The sequence below is a fragment of the Cryptomeria japonica genome, chromosome 7 (genome assembly GCF_030272615.1).
Source record: "Cryptomeria japonica chromosome 7, Sugi_1.0, whole genome shotgun sequence".
Classification (NCBI taxonomy): Eukaryota; Viridiplantae; Streptophyta; class Pinopsida; order Cupressales; family Cupressaceae; genus Cryptomeria; species Cryptomeria japonica.
The window spans coordinates 189895590-189907518 of NC_081411.1; positions in this window are offsets into that span (position 1 = coordinate 189895590).

Genomic DNA, 11929 nt, shown 5'->3' on the forward strand with positions numbered 1-11929 from the left:
CAATAGTTTTTACCTATTTGGGTTTTCCACGTACAAACACTTGTGTTCTGGTGGATGTTGTTATATCATTTTAGATTGCATGCATTGTATTTAAAAGTTTTGTTAAGTTCATCTACCTGTTAGTGTTTGAAGTAGTTTTATTTTTGGTGTCAGTGATTCACCCCCCCCCCCCCTCTTAGTGATTTTCTAGTCCATCAATTGGTATCAGAGCCTAACTTCTTTGAACCCTAATTTCTTAGAAGAGAGCCTTCAAACCACCATGGGGGACTTGAGCTACTTTGAGATGGCTAGAGAGCTAGAAGCTAGCGGGAATGAGCTTGAAACCCTTAGGGTCAAACTGAAAGCTTCACAAGTCAAAAGGAGAGGGCTAAGTGAACAACTGTTGGAGATATCTGATAACAGTTCTTCAGATGAGGCCAATATTGATTCTTTAGCTGAGGAGGTTGAAAAGTTAAACGATGAGAAATGAAATCTGAGGAGAGAGCTAGAAAGTCTTACTATCCATTGAATTGGAAGCCAGAAGAGCTACTAAAGATCTTCTCAAGGAAAGAGATCAAGAGATTGCCAAGATCAAGCATGAAAATGCTACCTTGCATGAGCATTTGAATGTTGAAAGAGAAGAGAAGGAGAACTTACAACTAGATCTTGAATTAGCATCATCTCTGAGAGAGAACCTATCAAAGCATTATGAAGATCTCACCAAACAACTTACTAAAGCAAATGGGAAATTGGACAAGTTCATCAAAAGTTCAATCTTGTTGGAAGAACAAATTCAATCACAAAGAATGAAAGGTGATAACTCTAGACTTGGTTTTCACACATCTGAAAAAGGTGAATCCTCCGGTACCAAGAGAAACACTCTTAAGAAGAAATATGCTCCTAAGATCAAGACGCCTACCGATAAGAAGGTCTTTAAACCTATTTGCTTTGTTTGCCATAAAATTGGTCACATTGCAAATGTTTGTAAAGACAAACCTAACAAAAATGCAAGCTACAATACTAATGCTAGGTATGTGTCCAAGAAATTTGAAGGTCACTGCTTCACATGCAAAATTTATGGACATAGATATGTTAAGTGCAGATATGAAGAAAATAATCATGTACCACATATGCATCCAAGAACAAATGACAACTAGATGAGGAATTTTGGCAACCAAGTCAACATGAACTAGCAAAGACCCTACGACAACCGGTTTAGTCCATTTGAGATGGAAAAGTTAACAAATGTCATTTGCACAATCTGTAATAACTTTGGTCATGTGGCTATGAACTGTAGAAGAAGATCTGCAAGAGGAAATGCAAGGTCTTGGATATCATCTAGTATGGCTTGCTATCACTGTAACAAATTGGGGCACTTGGCAAAATTCTGTAGATCCAAAAATATCAAACCGATCAATTCTTCTAAGGAACAAAAAGGAAAGCAGAAAGTTAATGTTGAAGAAACTAGAGAGGAAATGAATTGGATATGGAAGAATAAGAGTGATGACTCACCTAGAGAAGAAATTGTTCCTTCATCCAATGAAGAGAACCTTACACCATTGAATTAAGACTTTTAATATGGCTAAGGGGAGCTTAACGGTAAATCCACCTCTGGACCCCTTGAGATGAATGAATGGTAAGAATTTTGAAGCATGAAATTTTGATAAGTTTTTGTCAATATGTTATCAACTAGTTTTCTCCTGGACCGATGAAATTAATGTTTGTAACCCTAAGAGGTGAGCATTTAATGTAGTAGGTAAAAGGAGAAAAGCAATTTTTTACTTTGGTATTTTTATGCTAGCGCATTTGAGAAAGAAATTTGGAGCGCTTGCTGAGCTAAGAAAGATTGTTGGCTGATAATTGTCGAAGTTGCATTGTGATTTGTAATCAAGCTGATTTGAAGGTTTTAGAAGATTGAACTGGTGTGCACTGGGGCATTCAACCAGTAATTAAGGCAGGGTGCGTGAAATAAGGTATTTCTTTGAAAATCCTTCTTTGAATTATGTTCATCTAAAATGGCATCATCTTCAAAGTCTCTAGAAATGTTAATGATTACATCTGAGCTAATGGAAGTTGTAGAGGCGGAACAAATTATGTCATATAATGCATTATCACAAGTTCCTAGTGGAGTCTTAGTAAAGGATATTTGTCGAGCTATATTGATTATAATATTAAGGATCTCGGATCATTGTATATTTATACTCAGCTAAAATCTCTCTATAATGAGAATGGAAAGATTCAAACATAGTATGCTAGGGTTTTCGAGAAATATTTTCACAACATCGCTTATTTTCTAGAAGATTTTGAGGAAGAGAATATTAGAATTATTTTGAGTCGAGTTCATGGTGAGAACATGTACTTAGAGAGAACTCACACAATTACCAAGGAATCCATTTAGACCATAAATGGTTATTATTCAATAGGTCAAGTACTTGAGGCAAATTTCAAAAGAGACAATATCCTCTCTAACCAGTTCAACGTCTAATAAATGTGCTTTTTTTGTTAACAATATCAGGGACGCAGCGGTGAAACTACCAACTATGCTTATAGGCTACTAGGTATTTTACTCCAGTAGACTAAATAGTGTTCCATCAACAGCAGTACACACATCTTATAGGATGATAGTTGAAAATGCAGATTATGATCTTTGTAAGGCTATTAGGAGACAATTGTTTCTAAATTTGCAATCTATCAAGAATGACAACAGTCTAAAGTTCAAGTATGGACAGCTATTGGTTGGGTTATTCTTTTATTTGCAAAATTTTCTACCGGGAATAGGTGATATTGAATGGTCAAAGGACCTACCGGTATCCGCACAAATCAAGAAAAACATCAAGGTTGTAAAGAATACTTTTCCTACTAGTATGAATAAGTATTTCAATGAGTTTCAGAAGAAGATGAGCATGAGAATGAGATTCCCTGAAGATGTGGCAAGACATTTTATAAAAGAGATTGTTTTCTTAGTTAACACTGATTTTTGTTTGATGCAAGCAATTGAGCCGAGAAAAGAAGAAATGGAAGATATGAGTTATGAGGTGAAACATGACTTACTGGTTGGTTATGCTAGTAACCTATTAGCATCTCCTAAAGATAAAAAGAAGACAAAAATGGATATTATGGTAGTCCAGGATGCTCAAGCCAAAACTAGTATTTCTCCTACCCCAAGTGGGAAAGGAAAGAAAAAGAAAATTGTTGAAGCACCTCCAATGATGAAGAATACAAGGGTGACTCAGAGTATCCAAACCAAAAAGGAACTGACACCTAAAGTCTATACAAATAAGGAGAATGTATCAAAGAAAAAAGTTGAAAACTTAATCTCTAAGAAGAATTTGAGGGTACTGATACTGAAGAAGAACCTAAGAAGATGAAAGCTACCAATAGATTAGAAAAGTCTCTAAAGGAAGTGCCAAAGGCAATTGTGCCTATTGATATCTCAACTTTCAAGCCTAATACCCATTTTGAAAGAATAGTGAAGACATTAGGGAGGAATAGATTTGACAATGTCAAAGAACATTTTGATTCCTTCACTGAAGATGAGAAGAAGACAATCATTCAATAAGTAATCACTCATTTATGTCATTACAATAAATATCCTTATGATCTTGAAAAGGATATCTCAAATTATTTGTACACTATTTTGTTAAATAAATGGGAGGAAGCTATAAAATTGCAAAAATAAATTATTGATGAGATATTTGTACAATATTTTCCCAATTTATCTAGTGATGAAATAAGTACTTTAGTTGATCAATACAAAATTTAATTTTCTTTCAAAGCAAGGAGATTGAAGCTACTTAGTGTAAAGAGGGAAATTATTGAGACCGACATGCATCAAATATCCTATGAAATCAAATAGATGGAAGAGCTCATCCAATCCTCTAAGAATGAGGAAGATGTTGTCAATCGATCGAAAATGGATGAAGAAGAGATTGTACAAGATGATGAGGTCTATCCTATCAAGGATGACACCATTATTCTTGTTGTTTGATGATGTTCAGGATACAAGTGATCTATCTAGAGACAACACTACACCCGATATGGAGCCTCCTGAAATCAGTGATTTAAAGGTCAAATTAGTTGAGCAACCAACAACTCAACTAAAAGTGGTCAATCCACCAGAACCTAAACAACTGGAGAAATCCCAATCTCCACTGATTTTTCAAGAAACTCAGAAGGAGTCTTATGAAATAGTTGTCACACAGACTTCTGAAAAGGAAACATAGAAAAATCTAGAGAAAGCAATCATTAATGTTACATCCTTTGAACCGACAAAGCCATTAGTCACTTCGTAGACTAATGAGGATGATGATGATGATTCATTACACATTTTAGGGCCTATCAATGTTGACAACATGAGTGCATCTGAAATGATGAAGATTGCAAGTGTTATGCATAAGAAGAGACTTAAAGAGAAAAGGGTTGAAGCTGAATAAATTCAAAATGCAGTAGGTATTCTATGTAGTCTACTACCATAAACTTCTATAGCACATCCTACACCCCCTATTAGAAAACTTGGTCACTTGGTTGTTGATGCATCTGATCAAATCAAATCACTTGAAGAAGAAACACAAACCTATGCTGAGAAAAGTCACAAGAAGAAGTATGGGGAGAAACTTACAAAGGACATTGATACTAGACAAATGGCTCTATCACATAATAAAGATTTGTTGAGAAAATCTATTGAAACAAGAGGAAAATACCTTGCTTCTACCTCTAATGTTTCATTCTATTATTATGATATCACAAAAAGACAAACAGAAATGGAGCAAGAGCTAGAAAGGATATGCAATAAATGTGTTCCGCTTCAGGACTCTACATTTTCTTGTAGCAAATCTATAGATGATTTGCACAACAGGTTGGATACTTATGATCATGAGAAAGCAAAGCGACTCTGGTCTATAAAGGACCTCAAGATTCTACTCACATCGTAAGCGGACAAACTACAAAGAGCCTACTCAAATGCAGAAGCTATCTTAGCAACTTCAGAAACCTACACATTGGATTTGATGGAAGAATTCCATACACAACTTATGTCTACACTAGACTACACTTAGAATGTCCTAGCGACATGGACAAATGCCATATCATAGTTGAAGAAGAACTTTAATGTTAATTTCATGAGACTAGCTTATGCATGAATCTTAATTTATTTTTTTAAGTTGTTGTATATGCTGAACACTTTGATACAAATTTGATATATATATATATTACTTTGTCAATTTGGCATTGTTGTCAAAGGGGGAGTGGAAATATATATGTGTGTTTTTGAAAATTTTGTATAATATATGCATTAAGGGGGAGCATGTGTACATGTATGGCAGTATTACTGTAAAATTTTCTAAATCTTGCCATCAATGCCGAAGGGGGAGATTGTTGGCTTGATGATGATTGTATTGAATTCATCCTATGTTGTCATTGATGAAACATATACACACACATATGTTTATATTGTATACCGGTATAAATTCAAGTTGTTTATACTACAACTAGCATGATAGAGGTTATACTAAGAGGTTTATCTCTAAGTGGTACTTTGTGACATCTGGCATATGCATAGAAGACAACCAGTGGATACACATTAATCGACATTAACATGAAGATCAAGTGGACATTACATTAGGAGATTCAAGGATAATAGTTCACATGTTTAACTCCAACCGGTATTGATTGTTCCAACCTATATTTATTGATCGTGTGATGAGTTATCACAAATCTTGATGGGTTATCCCACCGACAATTTTTGGTGGTATTTTTTTGATGAGTTATGATCACTTGACCAAATACACTGCACGTAGGAAATTGTGTTATGATTTATTTGGGCTGACATAAAATCTAAATGTCTATATATTGACATCACAATGAATTATTTCATATGATAATAAGTGATATGATGTGTGTGAAAGACAAAAGAGTTAAGTGCGAAAGACAAAAGAGTTAAGTTGCAGAGTATGCAAAAGAGTAATGTTGAATATGTTTAGAAAGATCTGATCAAGAAAGTATTGTGCTACTCAAATAGATGAAACCAATCTTGTTGTTTTCTAACTATCACAATAGAATTCAAATCCTCTAATTGGGTAAGCTCTAACAAGCTTCAATGTTCAAATCCTCTAATAGGGTGATCCATTGGTTTGGATTCAAAAATCCTCCATCAAGGTTACTCCTAACAGGGTACTACCTTTCACAAGGTATAAGCTTCTAATCAAGCTTTGGGATCTCTAACAAGATTCACTCCTAGTAGAGCACATTGTAGACCCTAACTGGTCAGTTATCTATTATTGCAGATAGTTAACTTGTGAGTTCCATCTCACCGTGGTTTTTACCTATTTGGGTTTTCGAGATACAAACACTTGTATTATGGTGGATGTTTTACTTATTGTGGATGATGTTATATACTTTTGGATTGCATGCATTGTGTTTAAAAGTTTTATTAAGTTCATCTACCCATTAGTGTTTGAAGTAGTTTTATTTTTGGTGCCACTGATTCACCCCCCTCTATCAGTGATTTCGAGTCCATTAGCAACTAGATGGATTTCAATTGATTGATCAAGGAGATATGGTTTGCTGGTTGAATAAATATTTGTATGGACTGAAGTAAGTCCCAAGAGCATGGTATGCTATATTTGATAAGTATCCGTTGAAGCTAGGATTTACCAAAGGTACTATTGCTAGTAATTTATACTTTAAGATTGATCATGATAACATTCTGATTATTGAAGTTTTTGTTCATGATATTATTTTTGGAGGAAATTATAGTTTATGCTAAAAGTTTTCTAATGAAGTGTAGGATGAACTTTAAATGTTTATGATTGGAGAAATAAAATTCTTTTAAGGTTTGCAAATCACATAGTCAGAAAAAGGAATTTTTTTTTATCTTAGGCCAAGTATTTAAAAGAATTGTTGAAGAAGTTTGGTTTGGAAGATTTAAAACCAGTTAGTACTCCTATGGTGACTAGATGTAAGTTGATTGAAGATGATGATTCCCCTAACGTAAATTAGACTAGATACACATCTATGATTGGTGTATTTCTCTATTTGACTTATACCAGACCTGATATCATGAATGTTGTTTTTCATGTTGTGAGATTTTACATTGATCCTATGAAGGATGTGGAGTACAAGGATAATGAGGAAAAAGATGTGAATTCTGAGATAATGTGGAAAAAGATGTGAATTCTAAGAGGGGGGAGAACAAGGATCCTGAGAAAGATATGACTAAGGACAGTTTAAGTGAGGATAAGAAAAGTGCGGGTAAAGGGTTATTCCTGGATAACCTTTAAAAAATTAGTGGGTGAGACTGGATTATGACAGATGGACCTATGAACTCTTGAAGAACCTTAAAAAAAATGGGAAATAGATAGATGAGAAGAGCAAGGATGATGATAGGGATCAGATAAGATGGAAGCGGGATATGGAGGAGAAGGTTAAATCACTGGAAGAAGGGAGTGTGGCGATGAAAAATTTGCTAGGTATTATTCTAAATATCCTATCAGTAGTCACTAAAAACTTGGAGGATATTTCTAAGGTCTTTGATAATTCTAGTTCTCCTAAACTGGTGGTGGACCTTGACATGGATGAAGATACTATCCATATTGGCAGTGGTGAAGCTACTCCAACTCGTGTTGAAAAGAGGACCAGGGCAAGTGTCAAGAAAGTTGTGGCTCCTTCTACTAAGGATATCCCTAATCTTAGGGAAAACATCAAAGATTTGCATGGGATTAGCAACACCTTGGCTAATGCCCTAAAAAAAATCAATTAGTTTCTTCTCTTGGGTCAGGCTGGTTTTGCTAGCTTTGTGGGGCTTTCGCCAGTTTTGTATGGCTTTTTGTTGGCTTTTTGCCATTTTTTCCTTTTTTGTCTCTTTTTCCTTTATCTGCTAAGTTCCATTTGTAAAGGGTTTTGGGGCCCCTTCAAAACCTATTTTTACCTTAATAAAAAACAATTGATTTTTGTCTATGGTATCCTAAGGATGATGATTTCACTTTGAGTGCTTTTATTGATGTTGATTGGACAAGATATGTGGATGACAAAAAGAGTACTATTGGTGGTGCATTTTTCTTCAAAAAAAGATTGGTTTCAAGGTTGAAAAAGAAAGAATTCTTTTTCTCTATATATTGCAAAGGCATAGTATATTGCTACTACAAACAATTGTACTTAGGTGGTATGGATGAAGTAGATGTTAAAAGATATCAAAGTAGTGTATGATGAGCCTATTTCTATTTACTATGAGAACTCAAGTGCAAATAATATTTCTAAGAATCTGGCATTGCGTTCAAATATAAACATATATCCATAAAGTTTCACTTTTTGAGAGAAAAGATAAATGCGAAGGAAGTCAGATTGGAGTATGTGTCTACTAAGGAACATATTGTAGACATCTTCATGAAGTTTTTTCCTAAGGATACTTTTGAGTGTCTTAGAGGGAAGTTAGGGGTGATTTCCCTTCCTAATTAAAACTAAGATGCATTTGGTATGCATCAATCAAGTGCATTTCATAGTCATATCTTGTAATCTAAATTGATGGTGGTGGCTACTACTTAGGGGGAGTAGTCAGATGTTTAGTTTTAGTTTTGAGAGTTAGTTTTGTGGTTTGATTACAAATATGTTCCTTTTCCATTGATGTCAAATGGGGAGAGAGTAATGTGAAAAACCATGCAGAGATTTGGGGGAGAGAGTCATGCGAAAAACCGTGAAGAGATTTGGGGGAGACAGTGATGTGTAGAGATTTCTTTTCTTTCTTTGTCATTGATTGTTTTTCATTTAATATGTTGCCATCAATGCTAAAGGGGGAGATTGTTGGAAGTTTGGGGAGATTGTTAGAAGAATGGTGGAAATATGTTCTTAAGAGATATTTGAGAGATGTGTTGTGATTGATGTCAACATATTTCACTGTCCATGACAATGATGCAATGAAGTTCACCAAGTTAGTTTTTTCAGCATGTTGAAGATCAAAGTTTGCAGATTAAAGGGTTTTTGGAGGGATGTCTATAGTTGATTTAGTTCAATTCTTAGAGGTCCAAATGAAGATTTGATTGATTTGTGAGTATCTCTTTTGTGGCTAATTTTTGAGTTGTTCAGTGATGTCAGTATGACAGTATTTTGATTTGCATTGCTCTGCATTGTAATATGTTGTTCTACATATTGGGTGGTATGTTTGGGGCATTGGTGTGTATCCTCAATTCAAGTGGTTCATGGTTTGGAGGTCCGCAAGTAATTTTTGAAGGTTGGGAGTCATTGTAGATAGTGTTTTTGAGGTCTGATATGATGATGCTAATGATTCTAGTGATTTGTGCTAGTGCGGATGTTGATACGGTAATTCATGATACTTGTGGATGTTTCTAGATCACATGCCATTTATTTTGGTTGTCTACATTGATCATTGAGCTTGCAATTGATGATTTCTTTTAGTATGTTGGAGTGCTTCATGTTCTTGGCTGACCACATGATTGTAGCATGTATCAGATGATCAAGGCGTAATATTTGGAGGTGTATCATGTTTGACGTGATTGATTTGGGTTTGTCCTATGTCTTGACTTACATTTCTTGGTCCACATATAGTATTGTATTGTATTGAGTGGATTATTTTTTTGTAATTAGGTGGTGAAAGTTGAGTCGAACTTGATGATTCATCGAAGGTTGATATTGTGTATAAATAAGTGTAATAACTTTGTATTAGAGGTGTGTGAAGTGAGTGGATGAGTGTGTGTTCTCTAAATCTATACATCTTTTGAATACAAAGAAGAAGTGTGAAGAAGAATTATGTTTTGTGCTTCAATGGAACTGAACCAGGCATTAAGGAGATGTTACTTTCCAGTTCATTATTTCTGGATGTGATCTAAATTAGTATGTATAGGTTGTTATCATTTTCTAGGCAGTTAGCCTTTTTATTTTGAGTAGTGAGTTCTAGGTAGTGTGCCTGAATGCATGTGCATTCCCATTGTAATACTTCTAACAGAGTATACCTAATTTTGTGGGTTCATCTCCACCATGGTTTTTCCCTTAGCTAGGTTTCCACGTTAAAAATATTGGTGTTATGTGTGTTCATGTTTTATTATCAGATCTAAGATTAAGTGTAAGCTGTGCAAGTTTTTGTGACAATTGATTCACCCCCCCTTAGTTGTCTACCCTATTTCCATCAGATCCATTATCTCTCCCAAGAAAGAACCAAAAAACTCCTTGGTTATTCTATGAAGTTTTTATTATCCTACCAAATGTTGTTCATCAAATGGTGATAGTAATTTTTAGTATTTGACAATGTCCTTCATGACATATTTAAATTCTTGTGCTGACATTGTTCTTATTTTATTATTCCTCTCCTTTTTCTTATTCATTTGGGTTTTTGATTCCTAAGTACTAAGATTTTCTACCCTTAGGATTATATTCAACTTAATGCTACTTTTTTCATTAAAAATTCTCTATTACATTTCATTTATTAGTGGCATTTTAAAATCCATAGAAAGGGTTACTTATTATTTTTGAAAAATGAATACAAGGTTTTATTATGGAATGCCATCAAAATAACTGCTAGAAACATTTTATTTTTATTCTATTTGTTGTGGGTTTATAATTCAAGTTATTGTAGGATATTAACATTAATTTGGTTAATGCCCCTTTTCATCCTTGGATTATGGCAGGAGACTTCAATGCCATCCTCGAGTTGAGTGAGAAGAAGGGGGGTGTTATTTGTTTGGAACCTTCTTCTTTCCTTTTCTAGGATAGTATCTCCTTGATGCAGCTAGTTGATGTTCGGCCTAGCAATGGTTTGTTCACTTGGAACAATAGGAGGGTGGGAGAGAATTGGATTGCTGAACGATTGGATCATTTTCTAGTTTCCTATTTTTGGATCGGTGGGGGGTGGTCCACAAGTTCTGAGATTCTTGATTGGAGAGGGTCGGATCATTGGCCCATCAAGCTAGTTTCGTCTTCAGCTCAGGTAGCCCATTCGCCTACATTCAAATTCCAACTTATGTGGCTTCGGGACCTATCTTTGCAGGTTCTTGTTGCGGACTGGTGGAAGAAAGGGAGACCAACTTTTGGCACTACCATGTACTCTTTTGCCAAGTAGCTACAATTTGTTAAGCTTTAGCTTAAACAGTGGAATCATCAAGGTTTCAGGAACATTTTTCATGAGAAGAAAGCTGCTCAAATTGTGCTGAATGAGATCACTAGTAAAATTAGGGAGCATGGGTTGTTTGAGAAACTTCTTAGAGAGGAAGACAAGGCTGTCAAGGTGTTTGAGGAATGGGAGCTTTGGGAAGAAATATATTGGAAGAAAAGAGCTCACATTGACTGGCTGAAGGAGGGGGACAAGAACACTGCTTTCTTCTTCAACTCAGTGAAAGCAAGAAGACATGAAAATTCCATTCTTGTTCTGGTTAACGATAGAGGTGAGCAGTGCTTATCCTTGCAGGAGATGTCTAGGGAGTCTCTCCAATTTTTCCAGTCCCTCTTTAGGGAGGACTCTCAGGGGGAAAGAGTGGAGGAGAATCTGGTTCTAGATTGCATCCCTTCACTTGTCTCCAGGGAGATGAATGAGCAGCTTTTGGGTCCTATTTTACTGGAAGAACTGGAGAGGATTGTCTTCCACATGAGGAAAGGAAAGGCTCCTAGACCGGATGAGTTCCCGGTTGAGTTCTTTCAAGAGTTCTGGGATATAATTAAGCTAGATTTATTGGAAGTAGTCCAGGAGTCCCAAAGGAATAAACAGATGCTTAGGGCATTGAATTCAACCTTCATTGCCCTAATCCCCAAGTGCAAAGGGGCCGACCAGTTATGCCTGTTACGCCCGATCTCCCTCTGCAATGTGATTTATAAGATCAATTCTAAGTTGATAGCGGATAGATTGAAGAAGGGCTTGGGGAATGTTATTTTTGAGGAGCAGAGTGGGTTTGTGGAAGGGTGCCAAATTTTGGATGGGGTGGTAATTGCTACAAAGACCATTCATTCTATGGCA